The following is a 5,875-nucleotide window of genomic DNA, read 5'->3' on the forward strand; positions in this document are numbered from 1 at the left end:
AATTACATACATAACCACATTTCAAACAAAAACCTCACCCTAATATCTCAGGAGAGTACAAACATCAGTATAGGATAGATTTAGACATCTACATTTATAACTAGCTTTTTAACTAATTCTTTTTTTTTTTTTAAATACCAACACATCAAACCATTAAATTTACTTTTGTATTTGTAGCTTTTGAAGAACTTACTTCAGTGTCTCCAATTTACACTGATTTCCTCTTCACGCCTTGAAATCCTCACGCCTTGATTTCCTAGGTTATTTTCAGACAGATCCAGCTCTCTCAGATGTGAAGGGTTTGAATTCAGGGCTGAAGTGAATCTCTGATACCTACAACAGCCAAGCCTGAAAAAATAAAAAGAAACAAATAAAATAAGATCGCTCATATAAACAATTATAAAAACAGGAAATATTACAGAAATATTATTTATTTGTAATTATAAAAACAGGAAATATTACAGAAATATTATTTATTTGTTTTTTATATGCTCATCAATATATACTAAAAATACGCTCAACCTGATTTATTAAAGTGTCGGTACTTTAATGTCACTAGGAAATAGAATTAATGCTAGTAAAGTCCTAGTCAAATGCACATATCTGTACATGTAAGTTCAAAACAAGGTTCTTTATTGTCAAGAAAATATGCAAATGTTTAGTCAAATCTAAGCACATACTGTATATGCTTTTTACTTACTCAGCTGATCTGGACAGTTCAACCACAGGTAGTAGATTATGGAGAACTTGATCTTGTGTGAGGTGTTTTTGGTTGAACTCATCCCTGATGTATTTGTTTAATTTAAACACTTCCAGTTTCTCTGAGGTAAGCAACACAAAAACCAGCGCTGACCACTGAGACGGAGACAGAATGGCATCTTTGATCGTTCCAGCATTCAGATAGTCTTGGATTTCCTTTTCCAGAGTATGATCACCTAGTAGTTCATTCAGACAGTGAAACAGATTGATGGATTTCTCTGGAGAAAGATCTTCTGTAATCTTCCTCTTGACATACTGGATAATTTGCTCCATATTGTGAGACGTTGCTCCTGTTTGTGTCAGTAGGCACTGAAAAAGAGTTTGATTGGACTCTAACGAGAGACCCATAAGAAAGCGAAGGAAGAGATCTAGATGGCCATTCTTACTTTGCAAAGCTGCTTCCACAGTGTATATATACACACATTGGTTTGCTTCTTCCATTTTTTAAGTACCTGTATTCTGGGTTGGCACTGACAGCATCTCTAGAACATGGTTTAAGTTTGCTTAACTGGTGCTTCTTTATGGGTTCGCAACATGGCTCCGGTAAACCTGGTCTTTTTGGATCCATTTCAGTAAAAACAGCAATAAAGCATTTCTTAGCATAAAACAATATATATTTTCCAAGACAATGCTCTGTTTGTGGACTGAAACACCTTTTTTAGGTAAACACAGAGTGTTAAACTTGAGGAGCTAGAACTGAAAAAACCTGTTAGATTAGATATTTGAACACAGTTTAAAATGTATTGTACCTTCTACACTACACTTTAAACAAAGTATTGTATGGTAGCACAAAAGAAACACCATAGGTACATGTTACCTGTAGTTTACTATAACTTATGTCTCTCTGTAGGCTACATCTAGCCATGTTTCAAAAATACACGCCATTACAATATTTTTTTTTTTACATTGTTTTTACATGTACGTTTTTCTGAAGTTCACTGTGTGTATAAGGACTCTCTTACCACTGTATAACACTAATTTACACCGTTAATATCATTAAACTGTTTCAAAATAGGCTATTTTTTTCAGTATCCAACAATTTTTTTTTTTACATCACACTTTGTTGTCAATTATTGATACAACCCTGACTTTCAGCTGTGTCACAAAGTAAGCTTTTCATAAAATTATCTTTCATTGTTCAGGACGAACGGTTAGGGAACAGGTGGAGGCGGAGTCCATTCATGACACCACCAAACCCACGCCCAAAACCGGCAATAAAAACAGACAAAAATAACATAAAAATAAAATCAGGGCCGGCGCTCCGCACACGCACATCACGCACTGCGCGTAGGGCACCAAGTGCTTGGGGGGGGCACCAAAAAATCTGGGTCGTGAAAAAAATCATCACAATAGGCTACTAGTATAAATAACAAATAAAATATTTCTAAAAGCATGTAATATACAAAAGCAATACAAAAAAGTAATATAGGCCTAGACCAAATTAGGGAAGAAAAAGGTGAATCTCTGTGCCAGTCTACCTATGGTGCCACCCCTTCCCCACCTCCCAGTGGTCTGTTCGATTATGCCTCAATCAATGTCAAATTTGGCAGACACTGACCTCAGACATGGCCTCGAAAAGGCACCAAGAGTCGGGGGCGGAAAAAAAGAAAAAAGAAGAGACAGCGGGGATGATGCTCGCGCGTCGCTTGCAGGTAAGACAATGTTTTAAATAAAAAATGTTAGTTTTGTAGCCCTTGCGTGTAGTATGCAATGTCCAGGGGCGTCGGCGCGTCCGCGTCGCTAGTAGTGCAAAAGATCCGGGGCTTTTAGCCCTGCATGTTGTTGAGTTTGAATGTTTAGTTTAGTTTTATTTCAGACGGACAACTTAGGTTCAACACAACTGAGCTAATGTACAACAACATATTTACATTAGTCTGAACAGGTGTAGGCTGAAGCTCTTGCTTATAATGCCTACCCTTTTTAAAACATCTCATCTTTTAATAAATAAACAAATAAAAAATAAAGAAAAAAAACTGTTGTTTTACATCAATATACTGTTGACAAACTAGTATAACTAGACTACAATAACATTATTTTTGCCAATCAATACAGTTCCACAATCCAAAATACAACAAAAAGCCGCTTTCATTTATCACTCTTTAAATTAGTTTCATATAGTTTCAGTGTTTTATTCTTAAATAGCTTCTTTAATTTGCTAAGTGACCCACATATTTTTAATTCCTCTTGACCAGCTGTTCCATAGAATTACACCTTTAACTGAAATACAATAGTATTTTGCATTGGTCCTCCCTGGTTCTTTTTTTAACATTACAAGTTCCCCTTAAATCATGTTGACATTCTCTTTCTGTAAACAACCCTTGGATACTTTCTGGCAATTGATGATTGTTTGCTTTGTACATATTTGTAATGGTTTTTAGTTCTACTAATTCTTTAAAACTTTAGGGCCTTTAGTTCAATAAATAGGGAGTTTGTTGGCTCCCTATAGTTGGTTTTTCTTTACTATCGTATGGCTCTCTTTTGTAGCATAAATATTGAATTGGTATTTGTTTGTGTATGTATTTTCCCCAGACTTCCACACAATAAGTAATGTATGGAAGCACTAGGGAGCAATACAAGGTATATAATGATTTTTCATTTAATAAGTCTTTAACTTTATATAATATTGCAATTGACTTTGAAATCTTGTTCTGAGGATAGGATATATGGGGCTTCCACAATTTAAGTCATTGTCAATTATCACCCCCAAGAAATTAATTGCCGACACCCTTTCTATTTCAATTTCATTAATCATTAATTTACCCTCTTGTGTTCGGTAAACGATTACCAAACACAATAAATTTTGTTTTACTTATATTTAATGTTAGTTTATTCAAATCAAAACAAATTTTTTAGCAGTACCATTTCTTTTTCCATTGTATCCAAAAGTTGTTTCAGGCTTGTCACCAGAACAAAATAAGTTTTGTATCATCCGCAAATAATATCAGTTTTTAATACTTTGGAAGCCTCACATATGTCGTTGATGTTTACAACAGAAAAAGCAATGGGGCCCAGCACAGAGCCTTGGGGGAACCCCACATGTGCCACTTGCAACAATTGTGACTTGCAATTATCATATTTGGACATATTGATACCTTTTTTGCTAAGTAAAGTACTTATCCAAGAATGAGCTACTCCTCTTACACCATATTTTTTCAGTTTCTCTAGTAGGATATCATGGTTAACAGTGTCGAATGCTTTTTTAAGATCTAAAAATACCCCAACTGTGTCTTTTATTTTAACGGGGTCCGGGGAAATTGTGAAACTTGGGCTGTTAAAGATGCAGTTTGTTTGAGCAGGAAAGGAAGGCCAATCGTTGGGGTCCTCATCGTCATATTTGAATGACAAATAAAGCTAATTTTCCCCCCGTACGTTACAGATGTGTCACGTGGTGTGGCATATAGCGATTAGTGCAGAACGTTCCCTATTGTAATTTCTTCGCTTCAATACAATGTCTATCTGCCTCAGTCTGAACTTTAGAAAAACCCTGCAACTGAACCGTGATGTGATTTTTGCCAAATTAGACCCGCTTAGATAAAGATTTTTCGTTGTTGTACTATGGCATGCGGTCATTTTCAAGAGGTTCGGCCAAGGGCGACATCTGTTGGTGAAAAGCAATTAGAAAAAAAAAAACCCCCACAATCTCAGTGTTTGTATATTTTCATATTCACAGAGTTGTCAAATTATTTAGGGCTGGGAAAAGATTAATCTCGATTAATCGCATCCAAAATAAAAGTTTGTGGTCTACATGATATATGTGTGTGTACTGTGTATAATATTTTGGTATATATAAATTATATATATTTCAAAGCTCAAACTCATCAAAACGTACCTGCGTTCATCAGTGGGGCAGAACGTTTAAGTGGTCTGGCTGTCATCAGCATCAATAGGGACGTGGCTCAGAAACTGTCATATGATGACCTGATAGCTGATTTTGCAGCTAGGAAATGTAGAGCGTGTGCCTCTGTAGGGCCTCTGACAACTGATGGTAGTGAAAATGTTTAATATAGTTCTATAGAATAGCAGAATGGTCTCTTTATAGAGATGTATTCCCTCTGTTGAGTAATTTCTACTGTGCAGTTATGCATGATATTTGCAGTTTAAAATGGTGCACTTTAAAATTCATACTCATAAAATTCATACACTTATACTGTTATTTGCACGTAAACTTTTGTTGAACTTTTAACTTCCTGTGTTTACATTGTTCAGTTCCAATTATTCATTTGCAGCAGTTATTTTGGAAGTAAAGAGAACCTAACTAAGAAATTCTGAATGGTAGTTATTTCTTTGGTTGGTGTGGGTGGGTGGGTGGGTGGTTGGTTGGGGAGGGGAGGGGGGGGGGCAGATAAGTTATAGTAAACTACAGGTAACAATTATAATATGCAGTGCAGTACAAGATAAGTTATAGTAAACTACAGGTAACAATTATAATATGCAGTGCAGTAGAATAAATACATTAAAAGAACAACAGCAACAGTTCTAATATATTTAAGGTTTGAAAATGTGAAGAACATGTCTGGAAAAACTCAAATTAGAATTCAAAGCAATAGAGGCACTAATTTTAAGAAACAATGGCTGTACTGGCTAGCATAATAGCTACTAGACTACTGCTAAGTAACAAATTCCTCTATCTTCTCCAGGAATTCAGTGACCTGAGATCCAATAAGAAACAAAACGATAAAAAGATCCATCACCCCAGCTCTCAATGCATAAAACTCTATCTTCTCCAGGAATTCAGTGACCTGAGATCCATCACCCCAGTTCTTAGTGTTGAGAACATGATACCTGTTCCCACATTTCTCAATGAGCCACCTGAAAGCATCACCTTCACTTGCAATGCATAACTCTATGGGAGTTTCTCCTATAGTTCCTCTTCAACAGTGAACAGGACCAATGTGTTATTCCAGACTCTTTCACCAAAATAATGCATGTTTTTTCTCAAATGCATTTTTCTCTTCCTCAGCAAAGGAAGACCCAACATCCTGAACTAAAATTAAGTGTAACAATCAATATTTATCACCAACCTGATAAACTTAAATAAAAATTTGTATTAAAAAGGACAAGCAATTAAAAATATTGATTACATATAAAATTAAACATAACATATGCCCAAACAATA

Source organism: Cyprinus carpio, chromosome B15 (genome assembly GCF_018340385.1).
Source record: "Cyprinus carpio isolate SPL01 chromosome B15, ASM1834038v1, whole genome shotgun sequence".
NCBI lineage: Eukaryota > Metazoa > Chordata > Actinopteri > Cypriniformes > Cyprinidae > Cyprinus > Cyprinus carpio.